Source organism: Nerophis ophidion, linkage group LG07 (assembly GCF_033978795.1).
Source record: "Nerophis ophidion isolate RoL-2023_Sa linkage group LG07, RoL_Noph_v1.0, whole genome shotgun sequence".
In the NCBI taxonomy this organism is placed as follows: domain Eukaryota; kingdom Metazoa; phylum Chordata; class Actinopteri; order Syngnathiformes; family Syngnathidae; genus Nerophis; species Nerophis ophidion.
The window spans coordinates 74,342,265-74,355,979 of NC_084617.1; the positions used below are offsets into that span (position 1 = coordinate 74,342,265).

Below are 13,715 nucleotides of genomic sequence, written 5' to 3' on the forward strand. Positions count from 1 at the left end.
ATTGGCAACACTAAATGGTCCCTAGTGTGTGAATGTTGTCTGTCTATCTGTGTTTGCCCTGCGGTGAGGTGGTGACTTGTCCAGGGTGTACACCGCCTTCCGCCCGAATGCAGCTGAGATTGTCTCCAGTAACCCCCCACGACCCCAAAAGGGAATAAGAGGTAGAAAATAGATGGATGGATGGATATTGACAAACAATTATAGGCATATCGCACCAGTTTTCCCTCTGCAGATAGCGCCATCAAATATGATAAAACATATTTCCAATGCATAACAGATTAAAAAACAATCTGTGAATGTGAGAAGCGGGATCAAACCGGGATCTACGTCAATACAGGATGCATGCCAGTACATCGTTAAGCACCATGTTCTTGAGCAGGGGTCTCAAACCCAATTTAACTGGGGGCCACTGGAGTCAAAATCTTGGTGAGTCAGGTATTCCACAAGAAAAGATTTGTTAAAAAAAAATGTTTTTCCATCTTCTCAAATATATTGCAATGTTGGACGGGTTAATAACGGTCTTACATAACCAATTTTAATGATCATGATAACTCCAAACACTCTCCAACACAAGTGAACGAAAGTCATACATGTGAAGTGAAGTGAATTATATTTATATAGCGCTTTTCTCTAGTGACTCAAAGCGCTTTACATAGTGACACCCGATATCTAAGTCACATTTAAACCAGTGTGGGTGGCACTGGGAGCAGGTGGGTAAAGTGCCTTGCCCAAGGACACAACGGCAGTGACTAGGATGGCGGAAGCGGGAATCGAACCTGCAACCCTCAAGTTGTTGGCACGGCCACTCTACCAACCGAGCTATGCCGCCCCATGTGGCATGTAAACATGTACCATATCGTGAAACCACACTAAATAACAATGACAAACTCTTCCGGGACGCTACAATATATATATATATATATATATATATATATATATATATATATAGCTGACGGGAATTTAATGTGTTGTCGGTAATGCATAGTAGAGTATTTACCTGCACTTACAGATGTAGCGACCAGCTGTAGTTACTGACAGTGGTTTTCTGCAGTGTTCCTGAGCCCATGTGGTGATATCCTTTACAAACCGATGTTGCTTTCCGACGCAGTACCGCCCGAGGGATCGAAGGTGCGTAACATTATCGCTTATGTGCAGTGATTTCTCCAGATTTTCTGGAACCTTTTGATGACATTACAGACCTTAGATCAGGGGTCGGGAGAGCCAAGAAAGCCAAATATTTTTAAATGTATTTCTGTAAGAGCCATATAATATTTTTTTTAAACACTGAAGACAACTAAACGTGTGGATTTTTAAGTAAGACCAACATTTCTAGAGTATAATAGGTCTCTTATTCTTTGTAATAACATTGTTATTCTGATGCTAACTGTGGAGGTGGTGTGGCCTGCGGGCCTGCAGCGACAGGTGCATAGATGGCCCACCTGGGCCTTGTTATCTGATCACCTGTCGCTCTGTTATAGGCAGCAGCCAGGAGGAGAGACTGGGTTGGAGCTGGAAATACAAATGCTGGAACACAACAGAGACTTATTAAACAATATTGTAACCCTGAAACAGACTCTCATGTCGGTGCTTGGGGGTCTGAAGAACCCCCAGGAGGACAAGCCCCACACTAACCAATAATAAATAAATAACTTCTTATCAGTGACGCAACTTCTTGAACAGGTGCGGTAGAAAAACGGATGGACGGATTAAAAATGCATGAGAATAATTTATGTTTTGAACATTATTTTTAACACTGTGATTACAAATGGAATTATTCATTACTTATCAGCTCAGATTTATCAGAGAGCCAGATGCAGTCATCAAAAGAGCCACATCTGGCTCCAGAGCCAGAGGTTCCCTACCCCTGACCTGTGGGATGTTCCAAATAAGTGTTTGATGAGCAGTCCTCAACTTTCTCAGTCTTTTTTGCCACTCATGCCAGCTTTTCTTCAAACATGTGGCAGGCATCAAATTCCAATTGAGCTAATATTTGCAAATAAATAAAGTTTTCCAGTTTGAACGTTAAGTATCTTGTCTTTGCAGTCTATCCATCCGTCCATTTTCTACCGCTTGTCCCTTTTCGTCAGAAAGTGGACTTTGGGGTTTCTTTTTCCGGAATGCAAAGGAAAGTTGGAGCGGGCAAGGCGTGAAGGTAAAGACATATTTTATTTTAACACTATGACTACAGCCCTGAGATGAGGTGGCGACTTGTCCAGGGTGTACCCCGCCTTCCGCCCGACTGTAGCTGAGATAGCCGCTAGTTCCCCCCGCGACCCCAAAAGGGAATAAGCGGTAGAAAATGGATGGATGGACTATAACTACAAAAAAAAAAGAAGCAAACAAAAGGCGCGCACAATGGCGGAGAACAAACTTGACTAATGAAAGAAAACGTGCACAAAGGCAGAAACTATGAACGATAAACAAAAACTTACTTGGCATGGAACCACGAAACAAGCAGCGTGAGTCGTAAACACGGCATGAAGCAGAGTGGAGGTAAAGGCGGCATAGCTCGGTTGGTAGAGTGGCTGTGCCAGCAACTTGAGGGTTGCAGGTTCGATTCCCGCTTCCGCCATCTTAGCCACTGCCGTTTACCCACCTGCTCCCAGTGCCACCCACACTGGTTTAAATGTAACTTAGATATTGGGTTTCACTATGTAAAGCGCTTTGAGTCACTAGAGAAAAGCTTATTAGTGATTCCCAAAGCCCAAAAAAAGTCTGCGGGCTATAGAGCGCTTTCCATTCGGGCTCCAGTACTCTGGAAGGCCCTCCCGGTAACAGTTCGAGATGCCACCTCAGTAGAAGCATTTAAGTCTCACCTTAAAACTCATTTGTATTCTCTAGTCTTTAAATAGACTCCCTTTTTAGACCAGTTGATCTGCCGTTTATTTTCTTTTTCTCCTATGTCCCACTCTCCCTTGTAGAGGGGGTCCGGTCCGATCCGGTGGCCATGTACTGCTCGCCTGTGTATCGGCTGGGGACATCTCTGCGCTGCTGATCCGCCTCCGCTTGGGATGGTTTCCTGCTGGCTCCGCTGTGAACGGGACTCTCGCTGCTGTGTTGGATCCGCTTTGGACTGGACTCTCGCGACTGTGTTGGATCCATTATGGATTGAACTTTCACAGTATCATGTTAGATTCGCTCGACATCCATTGCTTTCCTCCTCTCCAAGGTTTCTCATAGTCATCATTGTCACCGACGTCCCACTGGGTGTGAGTTTTTCCTTGCCCTTATGTGGGCCTACCGAGGATGTGGTAGTGGTTTGTGCAGCCCTTTGAGACACTAGTGATTTAGGGCTATATAAGTAAACATTGATTGATTGATATAAATATAATTCACTTCACTAAAGTCGGCAGTCTGACTTCCTGTCAACTTTCGCTTTGAATATTAGACATAATTAGAGACAGGTGCGTGACATGGGGACAGGTGAACGCTAATGGGTAGTCATGGAAACAAAACAGACAAGGAAGTGGAAAAACAGGAAACAATGGAGTCTTGAGCAAAAGAGAACATAACTAAACAAAACATGATCACAAAACATGACAACTTTTGGGGTAGTGGGGGGGGGGGGGGGGGGGTCTAGAGCCTATTCGGGCAGAAGGCGGTGTACACCTTGGACAAGTCGCCACCTCATCGCATCTTTGCAGTCTATTCAATTGAATATAGGTTGAGAAGGCTTTGCAGATCATTGTATTCTGTTTTTATTTACCATTTAGACAACGTGACAACTTCACGGGTGTTGGGTTTTGTATAAAAGTACAACTCTAAGGGCATGAATATTATTTGTGGACAGTTTGTGTGTGGCGGCAATAACGAATCAAAGGGAAGAATGAAAATAATGAATCATTTCCACTACAAAGACAAATGGTTTGGATTATTCTGGTCTCAAGGCATAAAGATTGTTAATTAATATGGAGTGTGGTGGAGTTGTGGCACCACCCTCTCTTACCGGAGAATAAATCACCCGTGTGTAATAAAAAAAAAAAAAGTGGATTGGCAGACGATGCAGTCGTTGCTTGCAGGATTACATTATTGGCACATTATTCATCTTGTCCCCCTGTCATCAGTGAGCTTTAAACTAAACCTGCAGACATGAGCTGATGTGATTCTCGACTTCAGGTTTTGCTTTGTTATCATATAAGATTAATAATAATTAATAATAACAAAGAACAATATGACATCTTAGAGAACATTGCCAATTAAATGTTTTTTTCCTCTGTTGTGCTCCCCGAGCTCAGCTTACAGAGTATCCTTGGACCGAGCTGGACCACATTTCAATCAATCAATCAATGTTTATTTATATAGCACCAAATCCCAAATGTCTCAAAGGGCTGCACAAATCATTACGACCACAACATCCTCGGAAGAACCCACAAAAGGGCAAGGAAAACTCACACCCAGTGGGCAGGGAGAATTCACATCCATGGGACGCCAGTGACAATGCTGACTATGAAAAACCTTGGAAAGGACCTCAGATGTGGGCAACCCCCCCCCCTCTCTAGGGGACCGAAAGCAATGGATGTCGAGCGGGTCTAACATGATACTGTGAAAGTTCAATCCATAGTGGCTCCAACACAGCAGTGAGAGTCCCGTCCACAGGAAACCATCTCAAGCGGATCAGCAGCGTAGAGATGTCCCCAACCGATACAGGCGAGCGGTCCATCCTGGGTCCCGACGAGCGGTCCATCCTGGGTCTCGACTCTGGACAGCCAGTACTTCATCCATGGTTATCGGACCGGACCCCCTCCACAAGGGAGGGGGGGACATAGGAGAAAGAAAAGAAGCGGCAGATCAACTGGTCTAAAAAGGAGGTCTATTTAAAGGCTAGAGTATACAGATGAGTTTTAAGGTGAGACTTAAATGCTTCTACTGCTTGTTTTCTTTTGCCCCAAAGGTCAAATGACTGAAACAATGTTCATTATAATATCCATTTATGATGAAACATCAGCCCATCTTAGATGAGCTCGGGTGTTGTTGATAAATGGCTTTTGCTTTGCACGGTAGAGTTTCAACCGGCGCTTACAGATGTAGCGACCAACTGTAGTTACTGACAGTGGTTTTTCTGAAGTCTTCCTGAGCCCATGTGGTTTCACTATGTAAAGCGCTTTGAGTCACTAGAGAAAAGCGCTATATAAATATAATTCACTTCACACTTCAGAAAAAAAAAAAAAAAAATTAAAATAAATTTTGCTATGAAGTATTGATCTATTTAGGGCAGTGGTCCCCAACCTTTTCGTATCCGCGGACCGGTCAACGCTTAATAATTTGTCCCGCGGCCCGGGGGAGGGAGGAGCTTTTTTTTATTTTTATTTTTTATTTTTTTTTTTGGTCACTAAAAAGGGACGTTTTTGTCATGAAAAAGGGAGGTTTTTGTGGTTGGTGCACTAATTGTAAGTGTATATTGTGTTTTTAATGTTGATTTAATAAAAAAAAAACAAAAAACATGCACCTGGGGATAGGCCCCTCCCACCTCCAAAGACATGCACCTGGGGATAGGCTCCTCCCACCTCCAAAGACATGCACCTGGGGACAGGCTCCTCCCACCTCCAAAGACATGCACCTGGGGATAGGCCCCTCCCACCTCCAAAGACATGCACCTGGGGATAGGCTCCTCCCACCTCTAAAGACATGCACCTGGGGATAGGCTCCTCCCACCTCCAAAGACATGCACCTGGGGATAGGCCCCTCCCACCTCCAAAGACATGCACCTGGGGATAGGCTCCTCCCACCTCCAAAGACATGCACCTGGGGATAGGCCCCTCCCACCTCCAAAGACATGCACCTGGGGATAGGCTCCTCCCACCTCCAAAGACATGCACCTGGGATAGGCCCCGCCCACCTCCAAAGACATGCACCTGGGGATAGGCTCCGCCCACCTCCAAAGACATGCACCTGGGGATAGGCCCCTCCCACCTCCAAAGACATGCACCTGGGGATAGGCTCCTCCCACCTCCGAAGACATGCACCTGGGGATAGGCTCCTCCCACCTCCAAAGACATTCACCTAGGGATAGGCCCCTCACACCTCCAAAGACATGCACCTGGGGATAGGCTCCTCCCACCTCCGAAGACATGCACCTGGGGATAGGCTCCTCCCACCTCCAAAGACATGCACCTGGGGATAGGCCCCTCACACCTCCAAAGACATGCACCTGGGGATAGGCCCCTCCCACCTCCAAAGACATGCACCTGGGGATAGGCCCCTCCCACCTCCAAAGACATGCACCTGGGGATAGGCCCCTCCCACCTCCAAAGACATGCACCTGGGGATAGGCCCCTCCCACCTCCAAAGACATGCACCTGGGGATAGGTTGATTGGCAATACTAAATGGTCCCTAGTGTGTGAATGTTGTCTGTCTATCTGTGTTGGCCCTGCGATGAGGTGGCGACTTGTCCAGGGTGTACCCTGCCTTCCGCCCGATTGTAGCTGAGATAGGCGCCAGCGCCCCCCCGCTATCCCAAAAGGGAATAAGCGGTAGTAAATGGATGGATGGAAATTTTTTTTTTTTTTTTTTTAAATAAAAATTAATTAAAAATTCTTCTGCGGCCCGGTGGTTGGGGACCACAGATTTAGGGATCCAATAACTTCACATTAAATATTTCACTTTGAAAATCTTTTTGGGAAAAATATTGTGTTTTTTGCCTCAAAAAATAATGTTTCGACAAAAAGCTCGTAAAAAGTACTTTGTGACGTTTTGCACTTGTTGTGTTTTTCTTGTGTTTTTTTGTTTTTGTTTCATTACATGTGGATATGTGTCGGCTTATATGATATTCATGAAGTAAGATAATGTTTTATGTCAAAGGGGGCAGGAAATGATAAGATTTTCTTCATCCTGCTCCTTCTCAGGAATTGTGTGAATTTAAATTGTATAATTGTGATATAATTATGTATCTTTCTGAATGCACATCAATGAATGAGATAAATAGAAAATGAAATGAGCATTTAAGTCTCACCTTAAAACTCATCTGTATACTCTAGCCTTTAAATAGACCTCCTTTTTAGACCAGTTGATCTGCCGCTTCTTTTCTTTCTCCTATGTCCCCCCCTCCTTGTGGAGGGGGTCCGGTCCGATGACCATGGATGAAGTACTGGCTGTCCAGAGTCGAGACCCAGGATGGACCGTTTGTCGGGACCCAGGATGGACCGCTCGCCTGTGTATCGGTTGGGGACATCTCTACGATGCTGATCCGCCTCCGCTTGGATGGTTTCCTGTGGACGGGACTCTCGCTGTTGTCTTGGATCCGCTTTGAACTGAACTCTCGCGGCTGTGTTGGAGCCACTATGGATTGAACTTTCACAGTATCATGTTAGACCCGCTCGACATCCATTGCTTTCGGTCCCCTAGAGGGGGGGGGTTGCCCACATCTGAGGTCCTCTCCAAGGTTTCTCATAGTCAGCATTGTCACTGGCGTCCCACTGGATGTGAATTCTCCCTGCCCACTGGGTGTGAGTTTTCCTTGCCCTTTTGTGGGTTCTTCCAAGGATGTTGTAGTCGTAATGATTTGTCCAGTCCTTTGAGACATTTGTGATTTGGGGCTATATAAATAAACATTGATTGATTGATTGTTTGGTGTGGGTTTACAGTGTGGCGCATATTTGTAACAGTGCTAAAGTTGTTTATACGGTCACCCTCAGTGTGACCTGTATGGCTGTTGCCCAAGTATGCCTTGCATTCACTTGTGTGTGTGTGTGTGTAAAAGCCACAAATATTATGTGACACGTTGTTAGTATGGAGGAAAAGCGGACGTGACGACAGGTTGTAGAGAACGCTTAAGGCAGTGCCTTAAATGCACGCCCCCAATATAGTTGTCCAGGTGGAAATCGGTAGAAATTCGGGAGAATGGTTGCCCCGGGAGATTTTCGGGAGGGGCACTGAAATTCGGGAGTCTATCGGGAAAATTGGGGGGGTTGGCAAGTATGAGTATTAGCGGTGAATGCGGTGTTACAGCGGCACCGACGCTGTAACACCGGGGGGGGGGGAACTCTCGCGGCTGTGTTGGAGCCACTATGGATTGAACTTTCACAGTATCATGTTAGACTCGCTCGACATCCATTGCTTTCGGTCCCCTAGAGGGGGGGGGGGGGTTGCCCACATCTGAGGTCCTCTCCAAGGTTTCTCATAGTCAGCATTGTCACTGGCGTCCCACTGGATGTGAATTCTCCCTGCCCACTGGGTGTGAGTTTTCCTTGCCCTTTTGTGGGTTCTTCCGAGGATGTTGTAGTCGTAATGATTTGTGCAGTCCTTTGAGACATTTGTGATTTGGGGCTATATAAATAAACATTGATTGATTGATTGATTGATTGAAAAAAAAAAGAAAAAAAGAAATAGAATTAGCGATTCAAGGGTTTGATGAAAAAAATAATATATGACTTATTTTTAACCTTGTTTTAAGACTGAAACCCTTCTGGGTCCTTAAGACCTAACTTGAGAAAGCCCTGCGTTTGTTACGTCTCGCCTCGATTACTGTAACGTATTATTTTCGGGTCTCCCCATGTCTAGCATTAAAAGATTACAGTTGGTACAAAATGCGGCTGCTAGACTTTTGACAAGAACAAGAAAGTTTGATCACATTACGCCTGTACTGTATATACCTTTATATACATATATACATACATATATACCTATACTGTATATACCTTTATATACATATATACATACATATATACCTATACTGTATATACCTTTATATACATATATACATACATATATACCTATACTGTATATACCTTTATATACATATATACATACATATATACCTATACTGTATATACCTTTATATACATATATACATACATATATACCTATACTGGCTCACCTGCACTGGCTTCCTGTGCACTTAAGATGTGACTTTAAGGTTTTACTACTTACGTATAAAATACTACACGGTCTAGCTCCATCCTATCTTGCCGATTGTATTGTACCATATGTCCCGGCAAGAAATCTGCGTTCAAAGGACTCCGGCTTATTAGTGATTCCCAAAGCCCCAAAAAAAGTCTGCGGGCAGTAGAGCGTTTTCATTTCGGGCTCCAGTACTCTGGAATGCCCTCCCGGTAACAGTTCGAGATGCCACCTCAGTAGAAGCATTTAAGTCTCACCTTAAAACTCATTTGTATACTCTAGTCTTTAAATAGACTCCCTTTTTAGACCAGTTGATCTGCCGTTTCTTTTCTTTTTCTCCTATGTCCCACTCTCCTTTGTGGAGGGAGTCGGTCCGATCCGGTGGCCATGTACTGCTCGCCTGTGTATCGGCTGGGGACATCTCTGCGCTGCTGATCCGCCTCCGCTCGGGATGGTTTCCTGCTGGCTCCGCTGTGAACGGGACTCTCGCTGCTGTGTTGGATCCGCTTTGGACTGGACTCTCGCGACTGTGTTGGATCCATTATGGATTGAACTTTCACAGTATCATGTTAGACCCGCTCGACATCCATTGCTTTCCTCCTCTCCAAGGTTTCTCATAGTCATCATTGTCACCGACGTCCCACTGGGTGTGAGTTTTCCTTGCCCTTATGTGGGCCTACCGAGGATGTCGTAGTGGTTTGTGCAGCCCTTTGAGACACTAGTGATTTAGGGCTATATAAGTGAACATTGATTGATTGATTGATAACAATTAAAAAAAAAAAAAAAGTTTATATTGTATTGGTTTTGAAAAGGATTTTTCAGTGTGCGGCCCTCAGTGGAAAAAGTTTGGACACCCCTGCTCTAAGCACTGCAGTCTTCTCTTATTATTCAAATACTGTGATGAGAACTAAAAAAAAAAACCTTTCTCAGTGGTTATGTTGGAATTGTGTGAAATATTCAACTGAGACCACATGTCCAGGAGGGTAAAATAAACCTCTTAAATTAACAATCAGCGGTGAAGTCAAACTTCCCGCAGGAGAGATAAGAGGGTTGGATATTTCAAGCAAAAACATTGTCAGGAACTACAGTTTCTGCAATGATGAGCCCAACAAAGTGATTAAAGGTATGAAGGGGAGGCGGGGCGGTACCTTTGATGTCGGCGAGCGCCGTCACGCCGCAAGTAGAATGAGGAAGACGAGGCTGGGAGAGGTCGGACTGACTTGCTGCGTCTCTCGGGGGCAGATCTGCCACAGTCGATGACATTGAAGATGACATTGAATAAAAGTATGCAGACAACATGCTGACTTTGACATTTTTTAATGATATACTTTTTAAATTCCAGCAATGGTTGCTGTAGTTCAATCACGATATAACGACACGTCTATAACTTTACAAAATTCTGCTCCTAGACAAACACATGATACACATTTGAGTGAAGTACAGATCAGTGACGGGCTGTGAGGTACATAGTATAGCTGGTGGGGCAGTATTATGTCCTGGTTCGCTTGAAAGTCCACTTTAGAAAACTGTTTAAGTGTGGAAATGTAGTCATCAATGTTGAAAATCAGGGTGCACGAGACGGAAAAAATAAGTCGCTGTATGTCTGGGATCATGAGCGCCCTGCCCCTATCGTGAGGCACGAGAACTGTTTGCCTCACCTCAGATTTTTTTCTCTTGTTGTTTTGACGGCTCAACCGACACACAAAACATGTTACTCGCCGCGGCACTTGACTCGCTTACGCCGCTGTATGTCTCTGATCATGAGCGCCCTTGTCGTGAGGCACGAGAACTGTTAGCCTCACCTCAGATTTTTTCTCTGCTGTTTTGAGGGCTCAACCGACACACAAAACATGTTACTCGCCGCGGCACTTGACTCGCTTACGCCGCTGTATGTCTCTGATCATGAGCGCCCCTATCGTGAGGCACGAGAACTGTTTGCCTCACCCCAGATTTTTTTCTCTGTTGTTTTGACGGCTCAACCGACACACAAAACATGTTACTCGCCGCGGCACTTGACTCGCTTACGCCGCTGTATGTCTCTGATCATGAGCGCCCCTATCGTGAGGCACGAGAACTGTTTGCCTCACCTCGGATTTTTTTCTCTGTTGTTTTGACGGCTCAACCGACACACAAAACATGTTACTCGCCGCGGCACTTGACTCGTTTACGCCGCTGTATGTCTCTGATCATGAGCGCCCTTATCGTGAGGCACGAGAACTGTTAGCCTCACCTCAGACTTTTTTCTCTGCTGTTTTGAACGTTCAGCAACGCACGGCAGACAGAGAAGTTTACGAGGGATTGCGAAAATTCAGCGATTTTGAAGAAAAAATTTATCCAAATTGGTGAAGCTAATTGAAAATTAAAAACTAACAATTACAATTATTTTATCATTATATATTGTATTTCTTTGCATAATCACAGGTGAGGCACTACCTCCCCTGCCTCCCCTGACCGCACGTCACTGGTACAGATGTGAAGTGAATTATATTTATATAGCGCTTTTTCTCTAGTGACTCAAAGCGTTTTACATAGTGAAACCCAATATCTAAGTTACATTTAAACCAGTGTGGGTGGCACTGGGAGCATGTGGGTAAAGTGTCTTGCCCAAGGACACAACGGCAGTGACTAGGATGGCACAAGCGGGAATCGAACCTACAACCCTCAAGTTGCTGGCACGGCCACTCTACCAACCGAGCTAAACCGCCCCAAAAAAAGTGAAGTGAAGTATATTTATATAGCGCTTTTTGTCTAGTGACTCAAAGCGCTTTACATGGTGAAACCCAATATCTAAGTTACTTTCAAACCAGTGTGGGTGGCACTGGGAGCAGGTGGGTAAAGTGTCTTGCCCAAGGACACAACGGCAGTGACTAGGGTGGTGGAAGCGGGAATCGAACCTGCAACCCTCAAGTTGCTGGCACGGCCACTCTACCAACCGAGCTAAACCGCCCCGTGAAGCTAAATAAAAATTAAAAACTAACAATTACAATTATTTAATAATTATATATTGTATTTCTTTCCATAATCACAGGTGAGGCACTGCCTCCCCTGCCTCCCCTGACCGCACGACACTGGTACAGATTTACTGGAATGTCGAAGTTTACATTTAAACTTACGGCACTGAGCAAAGCAAAAGCCATTATTTGTTCCTACTTTCTCACGGAATTCTATTTAGGTCCGTATAGTGATGTTTGCACTTTCTGCTTTTGACCTTGTCAAAGGTCACCACATGGAGCCAATTGCATGAGTAATTTTGGCTTAGTTTTTTACAAAAGATGCCCTCGCTGAACGGGAATCAAACCCGCACCCCAGCAGGGATGCTGGTGAGGTCCATATCATGTAAATACAGCAACAGATCATCAACACTTGTTCAGTACATCGATATTGTAATCACATACTGGAGTTTTTAATATAAGTGTTAAATATTGTTTATGGTTATATATTGTCACCTTGTAAAAACTGTCACCTTTTTGTTAGATTTTTTTTTTGTCCTAAATCAATTCCTTAGGATATTGTTCATCCCCACTTACACGCACGCACACACACGTATTTATAAATATCCATCCATCCATCCATCCATTTTCTACCGCTTATTCCCTTTCGGGGTCGCGGGGGGCGCTGGCGCCTATCTCAGCTACAATCGGGCGGAAGGCAGGGTACACCCTGGACAAGGCAGGGTACACCCTGGACAAGTCTACACATACATATACATACAGTATATATACTTGTATACATATATAACGATATACATAGATACACACAAACATACATATATACACATACAGTATACATAAAGTCACACACAGACACATATATATATATATATATATTTAAATATATATATATATATATATATATATATATATACATATATATATATATATATACACACATATATACATATATATAAACATACACACATATATATATATATACACATATACATATATATATGTACACATATATACACAGACATACATATATTTATACATATACCCATATATATACACACATTGCCTACATTGTCTTGTTATATTCTTATTTTACTGTTATATTGTTATTCTCATTGTTGCTTTTTAGTTTTTATTCTTATTGTAATATTTCTCTATTTTGTTTCCATTTAAACCCCCATTATTTACTTTTTACTTTTATTTAAATTGATCTCAACTCTGTACACTGCTGCTGGAATTTTAATTTTCCTAAAGGAACTCTCCTGAAGGAATCAATAAAGTACTATCTATATATATATATATATATATATATATATATATATATATATATATATATATATATAAAAATATATATTGTATATATATATATACATATACATACACACACACTCACACACAAATATATGTACAGGTACATATATATATAAATATACATATATATATATATATATATGTATATATATATACATATATATATATATATATATATATATGTGTATATATATATGTATTAATATCTATATCTATGTATATATATATATATAATTGTACATATATAAAACACACACACATTTTTATATATATGTATATACAAATACACATATATTTATACTTATATGTACATATATATATATATATACACACATATATATACAAGCATACATATATATATATAAATATATATATGTATACATACACACACACATATATATGTATATATATATGTATTTATGTATATATATATATATATATATATATATATATATATACATATATAAATACATATAAACATATTCTCACACATACATACAATCCTCTTGGCGACTTTTTTGTAAACAGCTACAAGACAAATCAAATTACTTTTTGACATGATATTGGAGACTTTTCTGTGTCAGGGAGATGTTTTTGTGTGTTGGATACTCTGAGGTGAA

At 42.6% G+C, this 13,715-nt stretch overlaps 1 long non-coding RNA gene across 3 annotated transcripts in view; it reads right to left on the reverse strand.

Annotated features, from left to right (window-relative positions):
* Positions 1-13,715, reverse strand: part of LOC133555728 (uncharacterized) — a 133,041-nt gene that overhangs the window by 3,107 nt on the left and 116,219 nt on the right. For all 3 annotated transcript variants that reach the window (XR_009807392.1, XR_009807393.1, XR_009807391.1), the window contains one exon: positions 9,985-10,080. This is a non-coding gene — a long non-coding RNA (uncharacterized LOC133555728). The remainder of the gene's footprint in view (positions 1-9,984; positions 10,081-13,715) is intronic.